General features: G+C 41.5%; 1 protein-coding gene across 1 annotated transcript in view; it reads right to left on the bottom strand.

The window, feature by feature from the left end:
- Positions 1-27,533, bottom strand: part of DAB1 (DAB adaptor protein 1) — a 3,348,596-nt gene that overhangs the window by 1,759,699 nt on the left and 1,561,364 nt on the right. Inside the window, exon 4 of the mRNA XM_069232585.1 lies at positions 25,938-26,013. The gene's annotated coding sequence lies outside the window, so the exon portion shown is untranslated. The remainder of the gene's footprint in view (positions 1-25,937; positions 26,014-27,533) is intronic.

The raw sequence follows: 27,533 nt of genomic DNA, 5'->3' as shown, positions 1-27,533 counted from the left end.
GGGGTACTGAGAGGACCACCACCAGTCTTCTTGGCTTCCAGCTGCTGCCTGGAGAATATGGAACTGACCTCGCCCCTGAGGTCGTTCAACCTCTTCCTAATGTCTTCCTTTATGCACAAGGTGGGGCCTCTGTTGACTATCCTGTCCCACATTTCTACTTTCCTACGGAGAGGAGTGTGCTGGACTTGGGCTCCAAACAATCGAGGCTCTACTGTGATGATTTCATCCTCCATGACTCTCACCTCATCTTCAGAGAAATGGGGATTTTTGTAAGGTGACATGGTAGGAAACAAAAAGGGTGGCAGGGACTTACTGAACAGGGGAAGTGAAATAAGGAGTGACTGTACAAAAGTGTGGGCATGGTGTTCTATGGGATAGTGGAAAAAAGGGATGCCTAATCTATGTCATACATAAAAAAAGGTGTTCGGGGATCTTTGCCTTCTAATGTCAACCTCATTTTTATCTTAAATTAGTTATTACATTTTACTCTATTTTTCTAGATTTGGGTGGAATATTTCTTGTGTTGTGTTTCACATTATGACTGAGTGAATGCTGCATAAATACTTTACACATTGCCTCTAAGATAAGCATTACTGCTCTGTGGAACAAAATCAGATCCCTCAAGATTTAGAAGACTGTTGGCCTACTCAACAAAATTTAACCAAGCACACTTTAAACAATGTCTTGGCAACAAGTATACAGATAAACCCTACTGACATTTTGGTCCGAAGCGGACATGCAAATAAGATCCTTTCATATGGACCTCCAAAGAATCTCCCACTGAAATTTATGAAAACAAACATGCAGGGGGTATAGAAGTCCCAGAGGGAAGGAAAATAATTAGCGAATCCATGGATTGTGTGTCAAACTCTTCTAAGTCCAGAATCAGCGTTAAGAATGACACAATTTCAGAGGCTAACCAGCCATGCCAAACATTTACACTGGAAAAGGATTCAAATTACCTGGATGGGCAGATAATGATGAAACATATAACCCTAACAAATGTTTGGGCAAAGGAAACATCAGAATTAGAAATGCATTGGGGAACTCAAAGTATTGGGGTCTTTGGCCCACATCAGCTCAAGTTACTCAAGCCTATATGAATCAGACTTGGCCACAAATTGCAGGGGCAATTATGCTACTCTGCCTGGGTTACATCTCAAAAGGCCCATTTGACATTTTAAACAGAAGTAGCATCTTGAAGCTTACCCAATAGATCCTGTCTCTGGTGAGTGTTACCACAAAGGATATTCTTTCAATAGAGTTAATAAATCTTGGCCCAGGGCACTATGGTGAATATACCAAAGTCACCTGGAGTTCCAATGAGTTAGCACAAAAGGAAATAAAGGAGGCAGGTATATTCAAGAACTGGGGTATATCAATTTCTGCACCAAAGACCTGTGGGTATCCTTATCGATTAGAACAATATCACAATAAAGCACCCTGAGCAAACATTATAACACAAAGGGCTTATTCCATGTCAAGGAACACCAGGAGCAAATCCCTGGAAAAGATCTCACTTCTGGCTGAAGTGGTAGCACTGCCACCCCAACCACGTGAAATTACTAAACCACAATGAGAATAGTTAGCCGGAACATTAAATACGGCCAGAAAACTACAGTGACCAAGAGAATTTATTAGTATTGAGAGTGAAAACCCTTTAAGGATCTGCTCTTGGAACATAAATGAGCTTGTCAGAAAATTGGATGATCCACAGACAATACAATATTTAAGCAGTTTCAAGTGGTACTTCTGCAAGAACCTGGGTGCATCAAGCTGTGCCATTGGAAGGTTTCTCAAACTTTTACACACCGCCAACAGAAACCCTTAAGCATTGGCACCGAAAAGGGGGCCTGGCTAATTACTTATTGACATCTATCCAAATGAAAGGCAAAGAGAGCCAGGACCAGCACGAGGGTCTTCAGATAATTGAACTGGCTGTGACAGCATCTGAAGGTTGGGTGTTCACTGTAGTTTTAGTGAATGTATACATCCAACCTAAAAAAGCAGTAAGATCAAAACTTTCCAAAGCCTTGATAAGCGAACTTATGAATTTAAAAGCAGAGCAAGGGAACAGTTTTATTATAATCTCTGGAGATTTCAATAGGTGCCTGAGGGCACACAACCAAGCCTGGGGGATACAGCATCAAGAAAGACCAAAACAGCATAGAAGCAACCAACAAGGTCATCTGTAAATAGGTGATATTGAACACCTTGGGTTCAGGGTTCTTATTGGTTGCTTTTTGGGTGATCAATCCCAGGGGTTATCATACAACTCCAAAACAGGAGCATCCCTCACCTTGATGGATGTATCTTTAATGCAATACGTGACTTCATATGCTCTGGGGGAGAAGATCGATAGTGATTGTTTTATCCAACATTTCATTAGACCAAGAGCTAGCAATTGGCCAACAGAAAGCCTTATATAATTACAACAAGAGAATTAAATGGACTGCCACTTCCTTGCTGTTTCTCCTGCAAGGTGCAAAGGAAATCTTACACGCCATGGATAATACGTATGGTTCAGTGAGAAGATGGAACACTTCACAAGTGAATATGCAGCCCCTTTTGCAACAACAGTAGTTAGACATCAAAAAGGCTCTGGAGTCAAAGATCGCCTATACAACAACATGAGGAGAAATCATCATATTAGAGCAATAACAAGGCGAGTAAATCAACTTTGGAGACAATTGAAGAAAACCCCAGGGGATCAAAACCTCTGCCACAATCTAAGGCAAGCAAAAAAAAGATCTTTAAAAGAAGAAATGGGAGATGCTGAAAATAAGTAATGAAACTTTTTGAGCGAAATGGCTCTGTGGTGCAAAACGAAGAAACTCACAAGGTTCTGGCTGACAGTAAACTCTATCAGCAACCCCTTGCCATGGGCAACAAGTTCAATCATTTCAGAAACTACCTGCGTTACTTTCCTCACCTTGCACTTTAATCCAAAGGGTACAATCCTTGAAAGTAGATTGGGACATATAAGTCTAGGCCTGTATTTATACTTTTTTACTGCCGCATTTGCATAATTTTTTGACGCAGTTTCAGAGTTCAGGGTTTCAGAAACAAATCTCCAAAGAGTGACGGGAAGGGGCTCTGGGCCCCAAAGGGACAACTCCAGCAATCTTTACAGATGAACCATCTTATTGGGAAGGAAAATTACAGCCTCTCTTTAATTGTGTTCCATACAGTGGCAGAGCCTTATGGAATAGATCAGTGATCTCACCAATACTTAAAGGGGCGCATAAAAGCAAGCCCAAGCATTTTTGGCTGGTGTCATTAAATGACAACGAAGCAAAATACTTTGCAGGATTCATCTTGGAGGTGTTGCAATCCTGGGCAGAAGAACGTCATATTATACCTCCAAACCCGATGGGCTTTGCCAAAAAGAAAATGGAACCATAACAAACATCATGGCCATTGCCCTGTTACGTGATTACGCAATGTCAAACAAGCAGCATATACATCTGTGTTTTATAGATTATAAATGTCCTGAAATAAACTCTGTCAAAAACCTGCAGGCTTGAACATACCCGATGGTCTTCAAAAAAGATTGCAAATGTTGCATGCTGATTTGGATTAGGATAAAACTTGGCAATGGTTCCCGACTGTCTACCAACAACAGAAGCCCTAAAACAGGGATGCGTATTGGCCCCAACACTTTTTAACCTATGTCTCACAGATCTTCCACATTCTATTACGTAAAGTAAATAGTCATGCACCAAAACTGGGAGGTTTTGTGACAACGAACCTCCTATATGCGGACATCTTGGTCCAGATAATTAGGACAAACGTTGGACTTCAACGGCTCCTGGGCGGAACTTTGGTCTTTTCAAACAACAATAGGATAACTATTAATAACTCAAAGATCAGACTACTCACATTCCAAAGGAATAAGTGGGAAAAATATAATTGTTACCCAGACTCTGGAAAAGTGGAACAAACAGATGTATATAAATATCTGGGAGTCCTATTTACTTCCAATGGAAGATTTGTTACTAAAATGGAGGAAATGAGAAAGAAAGGTAAAGAGCCTGGAGCTGACTTGTGTCTGCTTCAAGGAAACTAGAAGGCTTCTCTTTTAGTTTGATATTACAGGTGGCTCAAGCAGGAATCCTGCCTACGTTAGCCTATGGGAGTGAGGCCTTGAGCGATCATTATTGTACGATGCTGGACGTTACAGTCTCAAGAATGTACAAATCAGTTTTCCATCTCCAGAAGCATGTGCACCCAGCGCAAATTAGACTGGAGTTTGGCCTGGTCAAACAAACCTTGGGCACACAGACGGCTTTTGTGAACTGCTGCCAGACTTGCAAAAGAGGGCTCTTTGAGCCATTATCTCTGAATGGAGATGGAGGGGAGTGACAGATCATCTATGAGGATCTACCTACAAATATCTCTTGCCACTTTAGAACTCTTAGCCACTTGGAGTTGAAAAAAATAATACAAATAAATACTAAAATAAAGTCACTATTGGAAGACTAACAGGATTTGGCAAGGCGGAGACATACATGGCTGATTCTCAGCAACTATAGAAAACTATCCCCACAAAGCAATTTAGCTACAACTTATAGCATTCAAAGAAGCAATTCCAAAAGCTTAGGTTTGGGGTCATCCCAGTTTTAGAGTATTATCCACCATGGCGAAGAAAGGAGAATGGGGAACAATGCAGACCATTCTGTGAAGCACATGAACATTTCATTCATGTCTTGAGCCTTTTCACAGCTGTTCTAAATGAACGTCGCATAATTATTATTAGGCCTGGGTGGAGTTAGTGGAACTACATGAAGTGACCTAAATCTTCAGCAGTACAACACAGAGTTCTAGAAGTGGTGTAGTGCATTAGGTTGCGCAGTTCGCACTGATTTTTAGTGACAGGTGGGTGTCCCACACTGTAAAATCAGCGCAAACTGTAAAACATGCAGAGCAAAAGGATGCTGTTTCTTTCTGTCGCTTGAGTAGATTTTGTACTCAAGCTCATCTTCCTCAAAGCAAATGGAAGGTTTCTCAATGCAAGCGGTAGCGACCATCCGTGACCACCTGTATTGAGAAATTCTCCAGGAGGTGGTCTGGTGGTCTAACGTTGGCGAGTGCAAACATGGAAAATATTTAAGATACTGAAAGATTATCTTAAAGTTAATTAATGGTTTTGCAGTGGTGAATACATTGTATTGCAAGGTTTTTTATTAACTAAGCAAAAACATTTAAACTTGCATTTAAGCTTAACTGCTCTGTGCCCAGCTACCAGAGGGATGAAGGCAGGTTAATTAGGGGTTTGCTTGTGACTTTACCTTGACAAGGATTGTGGTTGCTGCTTGAGTATGGTGCCATAGGGTGCCACCCCCAACAACCAGTAAACCAATTTATTATACTGACCATGTGAGATGCAGCTGCCTCTCAAAGAGGCCACAATTTCTTTTGGAACATTTAATACTGTTTTTTGTGATGTGCGCCTCAAAATGATATAATCATTCACATACTATGAATTAATGTGGATTTTAGTCAGAACAATAACACCTATGTCCTTTAGAAGGAGATACGTTGAGTGCATACTAAAGACACATAAGTAGACGGGGAACAACGGGAGGGAATTTAGCAGTAGGAGTATGCAAATTTGATTTACCTAAATAGATGAAAATGCAAATTCAATTATTTTGACGAAATATTGCCTTGCCAAGGACATTTTAGGAAAAAACTTTATCAGAGGCAGGTAATGACGAACTAATTTATAACCATTGAGCAAATAATAGGTTCATACATGTTTTAATTTTTTAATAAGCCCAGGCAAATTTCTGTCATTAGATTACACATCTAAGCACCTTGTCGCCATGAATAAACAAGCATTGACAACGCCAATGGGTCAGGCTTTAAAGAAATGCTGTATGGTAATATGAAGCACAACAGGTAGGTAGCTTGGGAGTGAATAGTATTACAGTGCCATGTGAAAATTGAAGATCAGGCAGCTCGATAAATCAACAAGCACACAACGTCTGCCCAATCAAGGATCATGTGGGCAGAGCCAAGTTCCTGGTGATTTTCACATAATTGATGATAGCTGCATCTTCAAGCCAGACCATAACGATACTGATTGTCATGGCCACAGGACTGTTAGCTCACCTATTAATTCATAGCCACCAATTGTCCTTAACTAAATAGCTACCGTGACAGTAAAAGGGAACTCTAGGATGTGGGATCTCAAAATTGAATACACCACACCTTATTTGCGACAATAGATAATCCTTTAGCATGCCACAACTGAAGTCACCACAACCCATCAGTAAGCTTCCCATCACTAATTTGTTCCTAGCAGCAGTAGCAATTTAACACAAAATCCGACTTTTTGCTTCAAGTTGCCATTCATGCATCGTGGGAGAACACTTGTTTGAAAAATTCTTACAAACAGACTAGGTTTAGAGGAGTGAAAGAATTATGATAATTCAGAGCTTTCACTAGTGGGAAGTTCCTGCTAGCAACAACATACTGACAATCTAAATATCTTACGTACAACTGTAAATAAAAATGTGTTTAGAGAAAGAGTGAGGTCTTGAATGGAGTATTCGCAATAGATATATTAAAATTAGGCACACTTGTGTTTCCAAAGTGAAAAGAGCAAATACGTTTCAGCTAATAAACACTTGAAATAGGACTGAGTTAAAATGCTCACATTATCATTGTCTGTAAATGCTCAATTGAGATTTGCTTCACTGATTACTGATTTGACAGTATTTTGAATATCGAGCAGAACAGAGTCTCACCTTAGAGCCATTTATTTGCAAAGAATTAATGTCTGAGCTACCTAGAACATTGTTAGCAGTAGGCCGCAGAGATCAGTCAATTGTTTCAAGCTCTACACCTCTTTGGGAGATTACACTCATGCGCAGTTCTTGACTGCTTACCAAAAAAACATCCATTTAGTTTAATTGTGAACTACATTTCGTGGTTATTGATGCATCTCCCCTTGTTTGTTCATTCTCATTTTAGGGGTTGTATTTTTGTTTATCCTTTTCTGTTTTTGTTACTTGCGTTGGGGTTTACAAAGGAGAATACTATGTTCTGTGTGCTGAATACAGCTACTTTGCATATGAAATTTCTAAGGCACATTTCCTGACTTGTTTATTGCTCAGGGACTCTAATTGTTCAGGTAATGTGCCAGGATTATTATTGAAAACAAATCACATGCTGAGCTAGTCTATGCTCTAATGTCATTACACTGCATGCAAAATATGTAAATTGACAGCACTTTTATTACATCCTACGGTAATGCACTCATAGGTGTTAAGGGTGCCAAATAATCATTCTATTATAGTTTATGTTTGCAAAGTCATATGTAGTATTGATAGTGAAAGTCAAAGCCATCTCTACAGCTCTAGAGAAATACCCTCAGCAAAATGGGAGTTCCAACAATAACAATCAGAACCGTCTGAATAATGATGTGATTTGTCAAATACAGGGCCAGTATTCAAAGCGATATCTGATGCCTCTTTCCTTCATGGACACTATATGGACTTTATTATGAGAATTGACATAATTGCTTTATTATGAGAACGAGCCTTCATATAAACATGTGTGTATATTTATTTTATATATATATTCACTGACTATATATTCACTGAAAAAACAAACGTTACAGGAACGTTTGAGTTAGGTTCTGAATTTACACGCACACAGCCATAGGAATTCAGCTGTCATAAGTATAGTTTTTTACATGAACAAAACCATAGAAATTCAGCTGTTAGAGTTATTTCAAGTAACTATAACTTGTGCCCTAAGGGAACTGCAACCTGCACCCCCTCCAGGCACAGTTTTCTCATCAATATTTTATATGCAAATGTTGCAGTGATAACATCAATGATGCCATAGTAAATGCAATCAATGATGTAATATGTAGGGTAATTAGCTGGGCATGGCAAGGATGCGAGTTTTACCTTAGGGCACGAGTTATATTTGCTTAAAATAGCTCTAACTTTAACACCTGAATTTCTATGTTTTTTACGTGTAAATTTAGATTTATAACATCTCCGTAACCTTTGTTTTTTTCATTGAAACAAAGAATGTTTTCTTAAACATTTGGGCTTTGGCCACAGAAACTGGCCTGCGGCCAACGCTCCAAATGCACCAAATCCCACGCTGTGCACAGCCTTTGGTCATGTTCAGCGGGGTGTTGGATGCAGGGCCTGAGTGGTGGGGTGGCCCTACGTCTAACATGCCCGGCTTGCAACCAGTACCACGCTTTGCCCGGCTTTTGTCTGTGTGAAGCGGTTGTTGGCTGCATGGCCTGGCCTGTGGCCAGGCCCAGTGCCAAATACTGTACATGCTGCCAACTGCACGCCAAGAATAGCCTTTGGCCAGGCCCTGCAGCCAACCCCCCACATGCTGCCAACCCCACATGGGGTTGGTTGAGTGTGTGTAATAATTTTTTTTCCATTGGGCTCTGGAGCTGCAGATGCGTTAAGGATTTACTCTGGAAGTTGTGCCGCGCCCCACGGTGGATCCGTGGATTGGTCCAAAAAAAAAGCTGCAACTTTTCCTTCAGGTCAATCAAGGTCTTGTTTTTGCATGAGGAGCAGCGGATCCACCACAGCGGATCCATATCCCCAGATATCTATATTTCTTTTTCTTTACTATCTCCAAAACTACTGAATGCGTTTACACCAAATCATGAAAAAGTCTCTTTATGGACCAAGCGCTAGCTTTCTGCCAAAATTGGTGCAATTCCGTATAGTGGTGCGGGCTGTCGCCATGTCTAAAATCCCTATGCGAAAGCACATGGGAAAAATTGGTTTTGGGACCCCCCCTTTTTCTCTGCCCCTGCTTGACAAATCACCCCCAAAACTTTCAAGAAAAGCAGCTGAAGTGAGTAGAGTACTAGTTTTGAAATATTTGTGAAGATTCGTCAAATGATGTTAAAGTTATTGGCACAACAAAAACACTTTTCCTATGGACATTAGGTCCTAAATATAACTACCTACTGGTGACCATCAGCAGGTAATATATATGTGTGTGTGTGTATATATATATATATATACATATATATATATATATATATATGAAATGGAATTTTAAAAAAACATACAAATTCACTTAAAAAACAAAGGTTACAGGGAAATTATAGTTAGGGTCTGAATTTACTCATACAAATCCAGAGACATTCAGCAGGTATTGTTAGAGTTATTTCAAATAACTATAACTCGTTGCCTAAGGTAACTATAACTCGCGCCACCACCAAGCACAGTTTTCCATCAATAATATGACTTATGGGGTTTCATTGATATACTTATTGACACTATAAAAGTTGCCATGAGTGCTGTAATATCTGGGGTAATTAGCAGTGCATGACAAGGGCGGAGTTATAGTTACCTTAGGCTGCCGGGTAGGGTTACTTGAAATAATTCTAACTGTAACTGCTGAATTTCTCTGGTTTTGTGTGAGTGCATTTAGAACTTAACTACAATGTCTGTGTAACCTTTGGCTTTTAAGTGAACTTCTATGTTTTTAAAAAATTCTATTTCCTAACTATAACGTCTATGTAACCTTTGTTTTTTAGTGAATTTCTATGTTTTTTTAATGTAAAGTAATTTTCATTACTATACGGTAATCCAACCACCGCCGCGAATGGCCAAAGGACGTGCGTGGCGGGGGATGGCTGCAGTCCAGGCCCCGAGGCCAACCAACCCTGCACAGTGCACGGCCTTTGGCCATGTGTGACAGGAGTTGGCTGCAGGGCCTGTGTTGTGTTTTAAAATGTGCTATTGTAATTCGTTGTTGGGGGTGGGCAGTGTACCTTTATGGAATGCTGGGTGCGTGGAGTTCTGATGACTTCATCGGCTCCCGAGTCAGTTGCTGTACTTGGAGCTGTGAGGACGTTGGTGTTGATGTGGAAATAACCTTCGTGTTCAGGAATATTCCTTCTCCGTTTTTCCCTTCTTTTGGATACAACATAAATTGGCGACGAGCTTCTATCAACACTATCCGGACCCACGTAACTGTTATGATATTCATTTCTTGTCCTCACACTTGTTTACTTCATTGTTATATTAAGCGGAAACCTTTCAGCTGACAGAGTATGCTGGTGTTTTTAAATCTATTTTAAAGCAGATTACAATCTGTTTGTGTTCCTCATCCTTCTTCGTTCAGGTATCTTGTTAAGGGCCTTTGCCTGCTTGCGCCCTGCAAAGTCCTCTGGTTTCAGTTCCTGTTGCCTAGTTACGCCTGATCAACAAACATTCTACTCAGAGGAACCGGTTTAACTCTTCTTTGTTGCTGTAGTTAATGCGACATTGGGTTAAGACATCAAGAATATTTTCTTTACAGAGATTGAAATCTACATATTTTTAAACAACGTGGAGCAAATTCTGGTTCCTGTAGTTTATGTTCCGGGCACGTTCTAGGTTTTGGTTTACAAACAGTGATATATAAATCCGCAAATCGTCAGAGGAATTCTGTGTGCCTCTACTGTGTCTATTCACATAAACAAAGAAAACCTGTGCTGGACTTTCTGCACCAGAAAATAAGAATCCACTATCATGCGGACAGGTGCACAGTAATTCGCGCACTCTTCATTTTAAGTGTACCTTGTGGATTTGTACATATTCTGGTATTTATTTCACTGTTGCTATTGAATGGAGGATATTTCTACGCAATTGCGGATCTTTTCAGTGATTCGCACACTTCTATTCTGACTGCGAGAAAATAAGAATCCACTATCACGTGGACAGGTGCACAGTAATTCGCGCACTCTTCATTTTAAGTGCACCTTGCGGATTCGTACATATTCTGGTATTTATTTCACTGTTGCTATTGAATGGAAGATTTTTCTACGCAATTGCGGATCTTTTCAGTGATTCGCACACTTCTATTCTGACTGCGAATTTACAGTGAAAGTATAAATTGTATGGACATGTGGACTTAAAATGTTATGCGCACAGTGATTCACACATTCATCTGCTTTACTGGATCTGCAGACCTGTGAATCTGTTTGCAATATTTCACGCACGTATCACGACTACTCTACATTGAAGGCGGTTGCAGATTTGTACAGTGATTCGCACACTTATTCAATTTTTATCTTTAGTGGTGTCTTATTGGTCATATACACGTTCATACAGTGTCTATTCCTCGGTATGCAAACAGCAAATTTGCCACTGGCATTTTTGCCTGAACCCGGTATTCCCACGATAAAATGGCAACACTGGTTCAAGTCTTTTGAAAGTTACTTAGTGGCGATAGATGGGGTAAAGTTTTCTGCGGTTCGAAAGAAGGCGATTTTGTGTAATTGCCTTGGTACAGAAGGTCAGAGAATTTTTGATCATCAACCCCAAGTGCAACCTTCATCCAGTGATGGTTGGGATGTTTTTATTGAAGCTGTAAAGAGGTTAGAAAATCATTTTAAGGATGACCTTAGTATAATAGTTGAAAGACACAAATTTTTTACTCGAAAACAATTCCAACACGAATCGATTGATAATTTTGTAGCTGAGCTTAGGGTATTAGCAGCCACTTGTGAATTTTTAGGACCCCTCGATCAGTACCTAAGAGATCAGTTAGTGGTGAATTGTTATGATTCTAGAATCCAAGAAAAAATGTTATGTTGTAGAAATCCATCTTTGTGTGAAACACTAGAAATTGCTAGAGGCATCGAGCGTTCAGTAACAGCTTCCAGAGAGTTAAGCAAAATGAAAGTAAGTCAGGCAGAAAATGTGAACATAGTTTTACAGAAGTCTAAGACAGTTATGTCGGGCACTCCAGATTTTAAAAAAAATAATGCTAAAAGTTCACTGTGCTTTAGATGTGGTTCTAAGTCACATGTTGCCAATTCCTCAAATTGTCCTGCACTGGGGAAAGTGTGCATAAAATGCAGGAAGTCTGGTCATTTTGCTTGTGTATGCAAGCAATCGCAAAAAGTAATGTTAGTTAAGCATCAGCAAGCCATTGACAAGCTGACAGATGGAGGGGAGGTGGACTTTTCAAAAAGATGTGTTTTGATTGTCGATGATATTAATTCTGATTGCAAATTTTCTAAGGATCCAGTATGTGAAGTTAAAATTGGGGAAGTCAAGCTAAGTGTCACTGTGGATTCAGGCTCACCTATATCAATTGTATCTGATACAAATTATCATTCACATTGGAGTAACCTTCCCTTGTCAGCTCCTGACATAAAAACAGTAGCTTTTGATGGTCAAGAAATTGATATGCTGGGGTATTTCTTAGAAAGGATTTGTTATCAGCAGAAGACTATTAGTACAAAAATATATGTAGCCAAGAGAGGGTACAATATTCTGGGGTGGAAAGATCAAGGACAATTTGGGATGGTTCTGAGACCGGGTACTGAACGACCTATCACCCTGATTGAGAAAGTGGACATAAAACTTGATACTCTTAAAGATGTCCTAGACAAGCATACTGTGATTTTCAGGGATAAGCTAGGCTCTGTAAAAGGTTATGAGCATAAAATAATTCTCAAACCTGATGCGATACCTGTGGTACACAAGGTGCGTAATGTGCCCTTGAGCATCAGAGGGAAGTTAAAGGAGCACCTACGTGAGCTATGTGCTGATGGAGTCATTGAATCGACTAATTCGTCTCAATGGGTTTCTCCGATTGTGGTTGCAGTTAAGAAAACGGGGGATTTGCGATTATGTGTGGACTTGAGGTCTTTGAACAAAAATATTCTAGTTGATTGTTTCCCGTTGCCCAAAATACAGGAGTTATTGGCACGATTGGGGGGTATGAAAGTGTTCTCCACGATTGACCTCAAGTCCGCCTATCATCAAGTTGAGTTGAGTAGGGAGTCTCGTTCTCTTACAACATTTGTCACTCCATTTGGGGCTTACAGATTTTTGCGGATGCCTTTCGGTTTAGCTTCTGCAGCATCTGTGTTTCAGAAGCTAATGTATCAACTGTTTGGGGAAGTACACAGAGTGTTGGCATATCAGGACGATATTCTGATAGGCTCAGAGTCTATTCAGGAACACATACACAAACTTGATAAAGTCCTAGAAATTCTGGAAGATCACGGGATTACGGTGTGAAAAGAGAAATGTAAATTCATGGTTGAGACGGTTGAATATTTAGGTGACACAATTTGTGCACAGGGAATCCTACCCAAGAAGGACTTATTAGGGGCTATTGGAAATGCTCCATCTCCTAATGATAAAGAACAGTTGAGATCCTTTTTGGGTCTTTGTGAGTACTACTCGCGATTTGTTCACAATTTGGCGTATCTGACAGAGCCATTAAGGAAGTTGTTGAGGAAGGGTGAGAAATTTCAGTGGCAGGATGAGCAGGCTCAAGCCTTCTTAACTCTTAAGACTCTCATTATTGAGGCTCCTGCTCTTCATCCGTTCAATGAAGACGTACCTTCTGTCATTACTGTGGATGCGAGTGGGATTGGCCTAGGAGCTGTTTTAAGTCAAATGATAGGAGGCAAGGAATTTACCATTGCTTTTGCGTCCAGATGACTTTCGGAGGCCGAAGTGAATTATAGCACAATCGAGAGGGAGGCACTAGCTTGTGTTTGGGGTGTCAACCATTTTTCAATGTATGTTTGGGGGAGAGAATTTACTTTGGTAACGGATCACAAGCCATTGGTTTATCTATGGAATGACAAAATTTTCAATAAGACTAGTCCTAGATTGACCAGGTTGTTGGCTAAACTGTATGAGTTTAATATGAAAATGAAACATATTCCTGGGGAGAACAATGGCAGAGCAGATTTTCTTTCCAGGTGTCCGGTTCACAATCCAATTGAGGGGAAGCAAATGGAGGATGAGGATGTCATGGTGGGAATGATAGACGGAGTGTTTGTTTCTGGGGAAGTCATTTCCAGGCAGGTTTGGGCGGAAGCTATGAACAAGGACAATTCTCTATTGCTTCTTAAAAAATATATTTGTGAGGGTTGGCCGGCAGGGAATGGTGTTTTAGAAGTAATAAAACCTTTTTGTAAGGTTAGAGAGGAATTGAACGTGGAGGACGACCTTGTCATGAGGGGGGAACGTTTGGTACCTCCTAATGAATTAAGGCACAAGTTGATACAGCTGGCTCATGATGGGCATGTTGGAATCACTGGCACAAGGAAGAGGTTGCGTTTATATTATTGGTGGCCGGGTATGGACACAGAGGTGGAATTTGCAGTTAAGAATTGTAGCATTTGCAAGGGGGCGGATAAAGGTTTGCATACTAGAGAAGTGCCTTTGTGTCCTGTACCGTTTCCTGATAAACCTTGGCAGAAATTGGGATTGGATTTCATTGGTCCAGTTGGGGGTTACAATGACGGAAAGAAATATGTGTTGGTTGCAGTAGATTATCATTCCAAATGGGTTTCGTACAAGTTTTTAAGAGAACCTAATACCACCAATGTGATTGGATTTTTAAAAGAGATCTTTCATTGGGAGGGTATTCCCAGGTTTTTGGTCACAGATAACGGGGTGCAATTTGTATCGCACCAGATGGTTGAATTTCTGAGAAGACTTAATATTAAGCTTCTTACAACTGCATTGTATAGTCCGCAGGGTAATGGGCTTGTTGAGAGAGTAAATAGATTACTCAAGGAAACTATTCAATTGGCCATCAGGTCAGGGAAGAGTATACAGGAGATGGTGGCAGAAAGGATATGGTGTTATCACAACACACCACATTCTTCTACTGGTGTTGCTCCTTTTGTACTTTTGAAGGGTAGACATTCTTGCAATGAACTGTCTCCAGAGTGGGTTGTACAGGACACTTTAGGGGGTGTAGTTGCTTCTGATATCAATCAGGAGAAAGACAAGGTGATTAAGCAACAGGTCAAGAGCAAATTGAGATATGACGATCTGAAAAGAGTTAAGGAGGTTCAATTTGGTAAAGGTGATGTAGTTAGAGTAAAAAAAACTCAGGGGAAGGGAAAGGGATTGTCAAGTTTTTTTCCCACTGCCAAGGTGGTCAGAGTATCCAAACATTCTGTTATGGTTGAGTGTGGTAAATGGTGGAATAAGAGGAATGTGGCGAAAGTGACAGATGTAGCCCCTGGGGTAAAACATTCAGGTGTTTGGGCTGATGTTGAGTTGAAAGATAGTGGTTATGATGGCGGTGCCTTAGGTAGAGGATCAGGTGAGAATGTGGGGTGTGGTAGTTCTCCACATGAAAGAGGATGTGTGTTTTCTGGGCAATTTAGTGATCTAGGAAGAGGGTCAGGAGAAGACATACGAGAAAATAACATGCATGACGGTCGTGGAAATTTTGGCATAGGAAATACTGCGGGGGTGATGGGTGAGGGTCAAGTTGAAAGGTTGAAGGAAGGTGCTAATCTGGAGGGTGTGATGGGTAGGCCCAAAAGAAATGCTGTTAGACCCAAATATTTAAATCAGTTTGTGACGTATTAGGTATTTAGGGAGGCAGTGGGATATTGCCTTTATTGCTTATGTACAACTTGCCGTTATTGCCTATGTATAACTTGTTTTTCATTTCTTAGTCTATGTATGGAATGTTTAGAATGTTTATTGGGATTTTTCATTTCCAATGTATCTTTTGTATATTTTATTGTAGCATAGTAGGGAATGTGTAATATATGTGTTTGTATTTGTTCTGTTTGTTAAGGGGGAAGATGTGTTGTGTTTTAAAATGTGCTATTGTAATTCGTTGTTGGGGGTGGGCAGTGTACCTTTATGGAATGCTGGGTGCGTGGAGTTCTGATGACTTCATCGGCTCCCGAGTCAGTTGATGTACTTGGAGCTGTGAGGACGTTGGTGTTGATGTGGAAATAAACTTCGTGTTCAGGAATATTCCTTCTCTGTTTTTCCCTTCTTTTGGATACAACAGCCTGTCTCTCTGGGTGTAAGAATAGGTATGACAGGGTGTCCCTGGATGTGAGACTGGGTTTGAGAGGGTCTATGTGGGTGTGTGAGAGGCGGCATGATGGTCTGAGTGGGTCTGTAAGTGGGTACATCAGTGTCTGACTGTGTCAGTGTGTGGGTGTATAAGGGTCTGAGTGGGTTTGTGAGTGGGTGAGTGAGAGTCTCAGTGGGTCAGTGAGTAGGTATGTGAGGTTCTGAGTAGCCCTGTGAGTGGGTGCATGAGTGTCTGAGTGGGTCTGTGAGTAGGTGCATGAGGTTCTGGGTGGGTCTGTGAGTGTGTGTGTGTGAGGGTCTGAGTGATTGTGTGAGTGGATGTGTCAGTGTCTGAGTGGATGTTTGAGTGGGTGGGTGAGAGTCTGAATCGGCCTGTGAGTGGGTGCATAAGTGTCTGAGTGGGTCTGTGAGTCGGTGCATGAGGGTATGGGTGGGTCTGTGAGAGGGTGCATGAGTGTCTGAGTGGGTCTATGAATGAGTGCAAGAGTGTTTAAGTGGGTTTGTGAGTGTGTGCGTGAGGATCTGAGGTGGTCTGTGAGTGGGTCTGTGGGTGGTTGTGTCTGTCTCAGTGGGTCTTTGAGTAGGTGCATGAAGGTTGCAGTGGATCTTTGAGTGAGTGCATGAGGGTCTCAGTGAGTCTCTGAGTGCATCTATGAGTGAATGAATTAGTATACAAATGAGTCTGTGAATGTCTGTGAATATTTAAAAAAAATGTCACCTATATTCATGAATTCATTGTGAAGTTACTCGGAGGGGGGTGAGCTGAGCATCGCAATTCACAAATTTTGTGCGTCATGAGAAGAAAATCATTATAAGGTCATAATTTCACCCTCAAAGACCTCTATATCACAGCCCTGGTGGAAAGGGTCCCTCCATCCTGACCCCTTATATGACTTTTGGTTTTATTTTTCAGCCCGGGGATTGTCTCCCATTATCTAAAATGGCGGTTGCAACTTTCTGGTTGGATTGCCGCCAACAAATCACAGCATTCCTGTTGCCGCGCACATTTGCGAATATGGCGCAATTGCTGCAAAAACATTGCGATGGATCCGCTGCCTAGATTGACACATTTATTTCCCCCTTTATTTCTTGAAAACTCCTGAATGGATTTACACCAAATATGAAAAAGCGTAATCTGTGTATTGAAGCCTTCCTTGCTGCCAAATTTGGTGTAATTCCGTCTAGTGGTTCGAGCTGTAGTCCTGTTCAAAACTCCTATGGGAATTAACATGGTAAGCGCAGGTTTTTTGACCCCGCCTCCCCTTTTTTCTCCGTGTGCAACAAGAATCACTAGCACATTTAAAAAAAAAAACTTTGTGAAGATTCTTCACATGGTGCCAAAGATATAGGGAAGTCAAAAAACGCTTTTTCTCTAGAAATATGGTCCTAACTATAACTACACACTGGAAATTGCTAGTAGGTAATATACACACACACATATATATAGATATATATATATATATATATATGTATATATATATATACACACAGTATATACTTGTTTTGATTTGTGTTTTTGGGTCAAACACTCTTTCACTACTTCATTGGTATGACGTTTCTTTCTAACCCTGATCCCTGTTGCCTGCAGTTCTCTGTCATACCTCTCCACCAACGTTGAAATATTATGGTTCAAGAAAAAACAGAAAGGTGGCAAGTTTTTTGAAGAAACAACTCACATTGCACCTCTGACAGTACTTATTTGCATTACCCATTAAAGAAGAAGCATTGTACATAGTGGTAGGTACTTTCTGTTTCAATGGCAAAGATATAATATATACGTAAAAAATGATCCCATTTTTATTGTGATCTTCCCATTTGGTATTTCAGATTTTGCTGGCTTTAACGTTCTCAGAGCCAGATTTCTCAAAGTTTTGCACCACTCTTGAGCCACACAATGTAATGCAAGGGCGACACAAAAACTAGATGAGCTTTAACAAGCCATGCAAGGCCATCTTGTGTGACCCTTCACTGCTTGGTAAATCTGGAGTAAAATTTGGTGGGGGCGTTACAAAGGTGGGGTGTGGCTGTTCCCACATATCCACTAATGTATTGTGAGGAATTTCCAGATTTACCAACACTGGTAGACCTGCGAATGCATCATCATTGTATACCTTACCACAGAGGATCTACGAGAAGAATGTCTTTAATCTTCTCTGTTTCCTCTTTCTAAGTGTGCTGCATTCTGGAATCCTGCCTGTAAAACATGCACCCTCACTCCATGGTGCAAAGGTGCTGGCACTGGGGCTAGGCTGGTGATTGTGCACCAACACAAGCAGAGGACAAAAATGTGTCATATCTTGATAGATTTGGCAGATTCTGCCTTTCCCACAGTGCCATCGCACCACAGCAAGTTCCTTTGCTGCATTGCACTGCGTCAAAGAATAATTAATCTCCCCCTGATTCTTTTACAGCTGTTATAGTAATAAAGCCCCTGTGCTCCCCTTCTAAAATATGTGCTGTGCATTCAGAATCCCTATTTGGCCTATTTAAATTCCTTATAACACAATTGGAAATGGTGCCTAAAATGAACCTTGTATGTGGAATGCAGTATAAATTTACACCACCTGTACGTATGATAAATATATGTGTCAGCCACGCACACCACTATGCTGTGGCTGGGCTGCAGTTTAAATGTCCTGCAGTGCAAAATAGCAAGACAAAAGAAGGAAAACCTATTTTTATACAATCATATGTCACCCCTAAGATATTGTTTAGAAGTCCATGGTTCTCACAATGAAGGAAAACCTAAAAGCTATTTAATTGTGTAGACTTAACTAGAGTTTTCCCTGAACAGGCCTCACTGTCTCCATTTTCTCTCTCCACTTTGAGAAATGCTAGAAAACCACAATTCTTATAGGGTGAAACACAAGCAAATCCCAAATTAGCCTATGCTCAACCCTCTGGTAGTGTGGCACAAAAACATTCAGGCTTAACCAAGAGGCAATGTCTAAGGTATTTGTGAAGCACTTCAAACAGTAACAAAGTGAAACACCACCAGAAAAATCCCACACCAATTTAGAAAAATAGGTAATATTTACCAAAACAAAACAATACCAAAATGACAAAAATCCGACATACACAAGTCAAGTTAAGAATTTGTAAAGATTAAACACAAAATGTTTCAATGAGGTGTTAACACGGCGTCGTGACGGAGTCGTTCCCAACAATCCGACACCAGCGGCGCCGGACATGGAGTCGCGTAGACCCCTAAGTACAGTACCTTTGGTGAAGAGTGAAAACAAGTCGATGCGTGAAGTTGGGGATCGTGGCATCTGTGCAAAACGTTGAATCCGCGCACTTCGAGCGGCGTTGGTCACGACGTGGTGTGGTGACTTCCACGGAGTTGCGGACTTCAGTGGGGCTGCAGCGGCGTCGGGCCTGCAAAGGTCGTCATGTTCCAGTGAAGATCACGGAGTCGGTTGCAGGCGGCGTCACCGGATTCAGCAGCGGCGTCGGTCCGAAGTCGTCTGAAGTCGATTTCCTTGGACTTCCACCAGTTTTCCTCTCAAGGGCCCAGGGACTGGGTAGGGCACCACTTGTCAGAGCAGGAGTCTCTCCAGAGACTCCAGGTGCTGGCAGATAGAAGTCTTTGCTGTCCCTGAGACTTCAAGCAACAGGAGGCAAGCTCTAAATCAAGCCCTTGGAGATTTCTTCACAAGATGGAAGGCACACAAAGTCCAGTCTATGTCCTCTAGCACAGTCAGAAGCAGCAAATGCAGGATAGCTCCACAAAGCACAGTCACAGGCAGGGCAGCTCTTCTTCCTCAGCTCTTCAGCTCTTCTCCAGGCAGAGGTTCCTCTTGGTAGGCCTTAGGTAGCCCCAGGGGGCAGGGTGCAGTGTATGTTAAGGTAGGACATATAGTAAAGTGTTTTATATGTCCTGGCAGTGAAATATTGCTAAATTAGTTTTTCACTGTTGCAAGGCCTGTCCCTCTCATAGGTTAACATGGGGGCTACCTTTAAATATGATTAAAGTGTAGATTTCCTTTGGGAGCGGATAGACATGTGGAGTTTGGGGTCTCTGAGCTCACAATTTAAAAATACATATTTTAGTAAAGTTGATTTTAAGATTGTGTGTTTGAAATTGCCACTTTTAGAAAGTGGGCATTTTCTTGCTTAAACCATTTCTGTGACTCTGCCTGTTTGTGGATTCCCTGTCTGGGACAGTTTGACAATTGGGCTGGTTGCGCCTCTCACTTGACAGTGACACAAAGGGAGCTGGGGTGTAGTCTGCATTTCCTGATGAGCTATCTGTGCTAGGAGGGAGAGGAGGAGTGGTCACTCATCCCTAAAACCTAAACTACCCCAACCCCCCTAAAACCTAAAACCACCCCAACACCCCCGCCCCTAAAACTACCCCGAGCCCCCACCCCACCCCTAAAACCTAAAACCCCCTCAACACCCCCACCCCACCCCTAAAATTACCCAACCCCCAACCCACCCCTAAAACCTAAAACCACGCCAAACCCCACCCCTGAAATTACTGCAACCCCTCACCCCACCCCTAAAACCTAAAACCACCCCAACCCCCACCCCTAAAACCTAAACCACCCCAATCCCCCACCCCACCCCTAAAAACCTAAACCATCCCGACCCCCCACCCCCAAATACTAAAAATACCCGACCCCCATCCCGCCCCTAAAACTAAAAATATCCCTCCCCCAAACCTAAACTGCCCGACCCCCCACCCCAAAAACAAAAAAATACCCGACCCCCCACCCTCGCCCCTAAAACTAAAAATACCCCTTCCCCGCCCTAAACCTAAACCGCCCAATGCCCCCTCCCCTAAAGCTGAAACCCCAACCCCCCCACCCCGCCCCTAAAACTAAAAATACCCAACCCCCCCACCCTGCCCCTAAAACTAAAAGCCCCAACCCCCCACCCCTGCCCCTAAAACTAAAATCCCATGACCCCCCACCCCCGCCCCTAAAACTAAAATCCCGACCCCCCACCCCTGCCCCTAAAACTAAAAATACCCCTCCCTCCCCTGCCCCTAAACTGCCCCAATGCCCCCTCCCCTAAAACTAAAACCCAACCCCCCCACCCCACCCCTAAAACTACAAATACCCCAACCCCTCCACCCCCGCACCCGCCCCTGCGCTAAAACTAAATCCCCAACCCCCCACCCCCGCCCCACTTACCTGACTCATCACGTCCTCCTCCTCAGCTGACTCCCTTGTTTTGTGCCTTAAAAACGCATGTGCGTGGTTCAGCACATGCGTGGTTAAGGCATAAAACAACAAAGTTGTGGTTAACGAAAGCGTTGTTCCGCTTTCGATGCCCATGACTTCATTGTTCCAGAGTCGGCATTTAGGGCATTTCCCACCCTCAAACAATGCAGTCCCCAACCCCCTGGTGTGTGTCTGGGGCCTGGCCTGGGGAAGGCAGGATTTCACAAACAAGAGAGACTTTGCTTTGAAGTAGGCTTACTTCAAAGGGCAAAATGGGTTTAAAAAGGGCACCCAAAACCACAGACTTTAGAACACTTCTGGAAACCAAGAGGAACCTCTTCCTGGAGAAGAGCTGAAGAGCTGAGGAAGAAGAGCTGCCCTATCTGTAACTGTGCTTTGTGGAGCTATCCTGCAGTTGCTGCTTCTGCCTGTGCTAGAGGACAAAGACTGGATTTTGTGTTGCCTTCCTTCTTGTGAAGATCTCTCCAAGGGCTTGATTTAGAGTTTGCATCCTGTTGTTTGAAGTCTCAGAGACAGAAAAGACTTCTCTCTGCCAGCACCTGGAGCCTCTGGAGAGACTCCTGCCCTGCCAAATGGTGCCCATCCAGTTCCTTGGACCCTGAGAAGAGAAGCTGGCAGCCCAAGAGTGAGAAATCCACGCACTGACCGCCGTGCAGGGAAAAGATCGACGCAACTCTGATCTGTAGCTGAAAAATCGATGCGCTGCTGGCTTCGGGGCTGGAAATCGATGCTCGCCTGCAACGAGACTGGTAGATCGACGCCCGTGGCTGGAGAAATGACGCCCAGCATCACTGGCAGAGGCTGGTGAGATCGCAACCCGTGCTGCGTGGTTTTTGGACCATCGTGCGGCTGAATTTCTGACGCAAACACCGCTGGTAAAAACAACGCAAAGCCTGCCCGGACCCGAGAGTGCTGACCGGATCGACGCATCGCACTCCTGCGGAGAGAAGAAACGACGCAGGCCGACCCGACTAAAGGAGAAACTACGCAAGGTCTCACTTGTGAGTGAAATCAACGCATCGCAAGCCCTCTTTGACGCACACTCGCCCATGCAGGGTTATTTTTGACGCACCCAAGGTACATTTTGACACTAACAGCGTCAGCATTGTTTTTAAAATTACATTTTTTAGTAATAACTTGACTTGTGTATTGTGGATTTTTGTCGTTTTGGTCTTGTTTTGTTTAGATAAATATTTTCTATTTTTCTGAACCTGTGTTGTCATTTTATAGTGTTTTCATTGAGTTACTGTGTGTGTTGGTACAAATACTTCACACCGAGCACTCTGAAGTTAAGCCTGCTGCTCGTGCCAAGCTACCAAGGAGGTGAGCGGGGATTAGCTGATGGTGATTATCTTTTACCTTGACTAGAGTGAGGGTCCTTGCTTGGACAGGGGGTAACCTGACTTACAACCAAAGACCCCATTTATAACAATATACATTGTAGGGTATTGTAGCAAATTAATGGATATATGATGTAGATGAAATAGAATTGATAAGGCAAAATATATATATCACAGTGTAAATGTTATTGGTGCAAATATTATGCACAATTTATTTTTAGACTGATTTTACCAGACTAGAAAGGGCAGTTTCTTCTTTAGAGATAAGGGGCTGTGCCCCAGTGAAATCCCTGCACAACTACAATAAAAAAAATATTAAATAGATCAATTTGTTTAGAGATACAATTGTATCTCTAAACACATCAATGTATTTAACTCTGGGCTGCCATTCCTAGGCTGCCTGGCTCGCCTCGATCTGAAGTAGAAGACGGAAGCCAGGCAGTAAATCAACTTTTCTGCACTGTGACGCATGACACAGGGCTTAGCTTTCTAAAGCCCTTTGTTTTCATTGTGGTCTATGGTGATATCCACTGTAGGCCAGTGACACTTTTAGGATCATGCTTTTGGGCGTTGGAGTCTTCATTCCTGCGTGAGAGCAGCTATCCGTCATTCACATGCATAGATCCCGCCCTTTCCCATTTGTCAAACAGTAGGAGTGAATGCAAGCACTTCTGGGTTAGTGACTTTTCCTCTGTAATGCTAATCTTTGGTTATTTATATTCTGCTCAGACACCTTGTCCCCTTAACCTCCTCTACTCTGACACCCCAGGACCTGGCTGAAGATCAGTGGTCCCTTCCGAAATGGCGCTGCTATATTGCTCCAATAGACAAGCAGGTTTCTGATTTCCCTTGCAAAGATTATCCACATATCTGAATCAAGCTCAAAGTGAGAAATATGTGATTACAGGAAAAGTAGCTGTCTGTTGTATGGCATTAAAACAGGCCCCTACCTTTATGCCCTTAACATTAATGCCAAAAACATGGATTGGTTTGCAAACAATGAATGTTAAAAACATTAAGATAATGTGCGTCATCGATTTCGGTCTTCTCTTTTTTCACGTTTTTCTTAATGTTCCATTCCCCAAGGGAGTTAGCTGTTTCATCATGCTGTGTTTCTGTATTTTTTTCGGGCATCTTATTACTTTAGTATAGTGCATTCTTTGACTCCTGCCAGGTGTTTAAGAAGGGCTGTGATTGAGCTTGCTGGCACTGAGGCTGAAACCGCCAAAGCACAGTGCCTGCCAGTGTGGTGGCATCTCTGCAGAGCACAGAGATCAATGGTCAAGTATTCCAGTTACAATTGAAATTCAGTGTAAATGTGTGCGAAGGTTGTGCAAAGAGGTCAAAATATTTAGAAGGCAAAAGCAAAAGGAAATAAAGTGCTTAAATGTGTATGAGAGCAGTGTATGTTTGAGATGGAAAAATGAGGGAGATGCAAGAAAGTTAATTCAGTCAAGAGTGAAAAGGGGGTGCTGAAGAGGAAAGAGAGGAGACTGAAAGTGTGCAGATGGATGAGATGTGTAGAGAAAAAGCGCATACATACCAAACCTAAAGCACACATAACTGAGTGCCATACTCCTTTCACAGGCCTTCATAATATTTATTTCATAGCCTCACAGTTTCAGAATTGAAACATTTTCAATTTTAATTATTTATAACAAAACATTGTTGTTACCCATTTATCTTAAATAGATAACAACTATTGGCAAAGCCAATAGGACTGACAAGTTTTAAGTTTTAACATTATAGATATTAAGGATTATCTGTGTGTTATTAAATAAAATTCATTGTTATAATAAAGACTCCTCGCATGTGAAGGAGAATTCTTTCTTTAGTTAGACCTGATGTTCTATTTTATAGCAAACAAAGTCTTATTTTGATACGAACTGCATTTTGCTAATTATATTTTTTTCTCTGCATTCTCACATTGTTTCCATTGGTTCCTGTGGTATTTACTACTGATACAGATAACTATAACAACACAATTTAAATCTTGCAGTTAGACATCCTTCTCTAAATGTGCCAAATGGTCGCATTTAAACAATATTCTAATCATAAAATAAACATTTTCATTGGTAGAGGGGCATCAAAACAGAAAAATGCCCTAGAAAGAAGTATTAATGTAGTTTGCCTTTAGCATGAGGAAATAAAATCTTCTCTTCTTCGCCTATAAAGGTTTGCAAGTCACCTTGCAAGCTAAAATAATATCATAGGGTAGACATCAACTAATAAGAGTATGCCCCTAACTAGACCCCATTAGACCCCATCCCTTTTGTCACAATGCCATGCACTGGGATCTTTAGCAGAATGGCCAGGAGGGGACCATGCCCCACCTCTTTGTCCTGCCCCAACCGCGTTGGGCCCCACCACCACAGGAAGCTCCACCTTGCCACACACACATTAATGTGCCAAACTGCCCAACTGTCTTCACTACAAACAGTTGTTCTGCATGAAATGTTTAAATCTGACTTTGTATGTATTTCTGTATATATTTATGCCTCTATATATGTGTATATAAAATACATATACACACAATCAGATACAAAGTCAGATTTAAACATTTAAGCACGTACACACACAGGCACTCTTTACGATTGCCCTTTATCTGTGGCCTTGAATATTCCACCTAACATTCTATTCAAGAGACGCCACAGATGTTATATCATTAAAAGCTTGTGCGAGGTGATTTCAGGTAAGGAAAATCTAGCTGCCTTCTTTACTGACCCTGCTGAAATTGTACAATGTTTTTGAAGTGGTAGGATTGAAACAGCCAAAGACATTGTTCTTGGAAAGAGAGATTCTGCTCCTCAAGAACAAAGTCTATCCCTCATTCAACTCCAGGCAACACGTCTATCTGTGTCAAGCTAACAGACAGCAACATTTCACACAGTGGAGCTGAAAAGTCCAGGAAAGTAGCAAAAGATGGAAGGAAATTGCAACATGCAATGTTGCTGTTCCTTCCCAAGCTCCTCAAGATGGTCTAAGGTTCCCCTTAAATAAAATCACTGTGGTAGGAACACATTTGAAATCAGAAAGCCTGCCAGATGCCTCGCAAATGGCGATATCTGCATCATATATTGGGTTCTCTCCCGACAGTGATGCACCAAATGTGTTTATTCATCCAGTGTCTTAATGAAGTTTGAACGTTCAATCTCTCAAAACTGTTTTCCAAATCTTCTTCTTACTCTCTTAAAAAAAACTTTAATCTCCTTATTTTCCTTCTCCCATCAACCTTATGGGAAAGATGCAAGGAATCCAAGAGTGGCTTGTCCACATACATTTCAATCTATGTTTTTGATAATGGTGTCAACATATCACATGTATTACCTGACAAGAAATAAAGAAACACATGTAAAGTAACACATTTCATTAACCCGACGTATTGATAAAAATGTAATAAATTGAAATACAGGTCCAGAAGGTAATGATATCATGGCAATTTACTCGTAATTTAAGAGGATACAAAAACAGAACATCTAGAAGCCAAAGAAGAAGAGAAAAGCTCCAAGAGAATAAAACTGAGATGTAGTTTGGAGAAGTAATTAACATAAAACAAGCAAAAATGTCACAAATTACAACTATACCTTTCACGATACGCGTCCACAAACGATCAGTTGACATTTGGCATCATTTTCACAGAAATACTTTTAAAATCTGTGACTGAAATAGTAAAAAGACAATTCATTCAGTAATGTATGATCTTGTATCAGTGCGAAAGCTCACATCAGTGGCAGAGTACATATGGACCAAACTCAAATAACTTAATAAAATACAAACCTGGTTTAAAACAAATGTTAAATTATGGCTATCACTGCCCCCCTGCATGGGACACAGGACACTGAGGTTGTGAAGAAGTGCCAAAACCAGAGAGCAAAAAGAAATCTGAGAACAATATATATGTATACTTTTTCCATAGATGAGGAATGTTTGTTTTCTTTGGTACCGTTTGAAGAATCTCCACAAAAATTTAAAAACTTCTACACTAATTATTTTATCTGCTGTCTGGAAAGTTTTAGGGTGATTTCTCAAGCAGGGGCCGTGGAAAAAGGGAGGGTCCCAACAGCACTTTTTCCTCATGTTATGTCCATGGGGATTTTGCAATTTTTAGAACATAACTATAGCCCAAACTGTGGAATGGATTCACACCAAAATTACCAGAAAGGTAGTTCTTGGTCCAGAAAGATCTAATTTTGTTATTTGGTGTAATTCGGTGTATTTGTTTCAGAGTGATTAAGGGAAATAAAATATAGATATCTAGGGACGTAGATTCTCCGTTAATCCACTGGTACCCTGAAGCCCAATGACAAAAAAAAAATCTCACCCATTTACACACCATACGCCTTTCGTGCATGGCCAAAGGCTGTATTCAGTGTGGAATTGGGTGCATGTGAGGGGTTTGACCACAGGGGAAAAGGCTGTGTGCAATGGTGGTTGTATTAATGTTGAGCATTTATATACTAGTCAGTTCCTTGGCATTTGAAACTATGCTTTGCATCTGATTAATGTGCCTGGGAACCTGAGACTGTGTATGGATATTCCGACTGTAACTGGGTATGTGATGGCTATGTGGGACATTCAAATGAGGCTAGGCATTCAAGGATGTGCCTGGAATTTTAAGTTTATGTCTGGGTGTTCTAACTTACAGCATGGCAACTAAAGATATGCCTCGGTCTTTGATGTTTATGGCTCAGCATTTGAGCATTTTGTGGGCATTTGAGACAGCATAAGAAGCGTTATTTTGGAGCTTGGAAATGTCAAATTGAATGTCAGGATATTTGTTTACATATGATAACTGTATTTAGGTACATGGTGTTTGCTTTCCTGTATATAATTGCTGCACATTTGGCACATCACGCACAACTCTAGTTAATAAAGCAAGGTTTAAATTATCTGCTTAAGTTCAGCGAGAATTTCAATCAAGCTAGCATAATTCAGAAAATGTCATACTATATGAAGATCCAAAATTTGTTCTAAGATGCCATAATTAAAATTGGCTCAATTCCTGCTCCTGGATGTCCTGCAAACCATTTACAGGATGCCAGGAATTTATTTCCCTGGGTTACAACATGGAAGTACAATTGCAGCCTCATAGTCAGGTCATTTGTGTTCCCCAAACCCAGAGGTCCCATGCTGGAACTCCCAAGACTGATGAAAGAAAAGAACACCTCACCATTGAAAAC

Source organism: Pleurodeles waltl, chromosome 4_2 (assembly GCF_031143425.1).
Source record: "Pleurodeles waltl isolate 20211129_DDA chromosome 4_2, aPleWal1.hap1.20221129, whole genome shotgun sequence".
Lineage (NCBI taxonomy): Eukaryota > Metazoa > Chordata > Amphibia > Caudata > Salamandridae > Pleurodeles > Pleurodeles waltl.
Note: the sequence above shows the minus strand (reverse complement) of the source record. Positions and strands in the feature narration are given on the sequence as shown.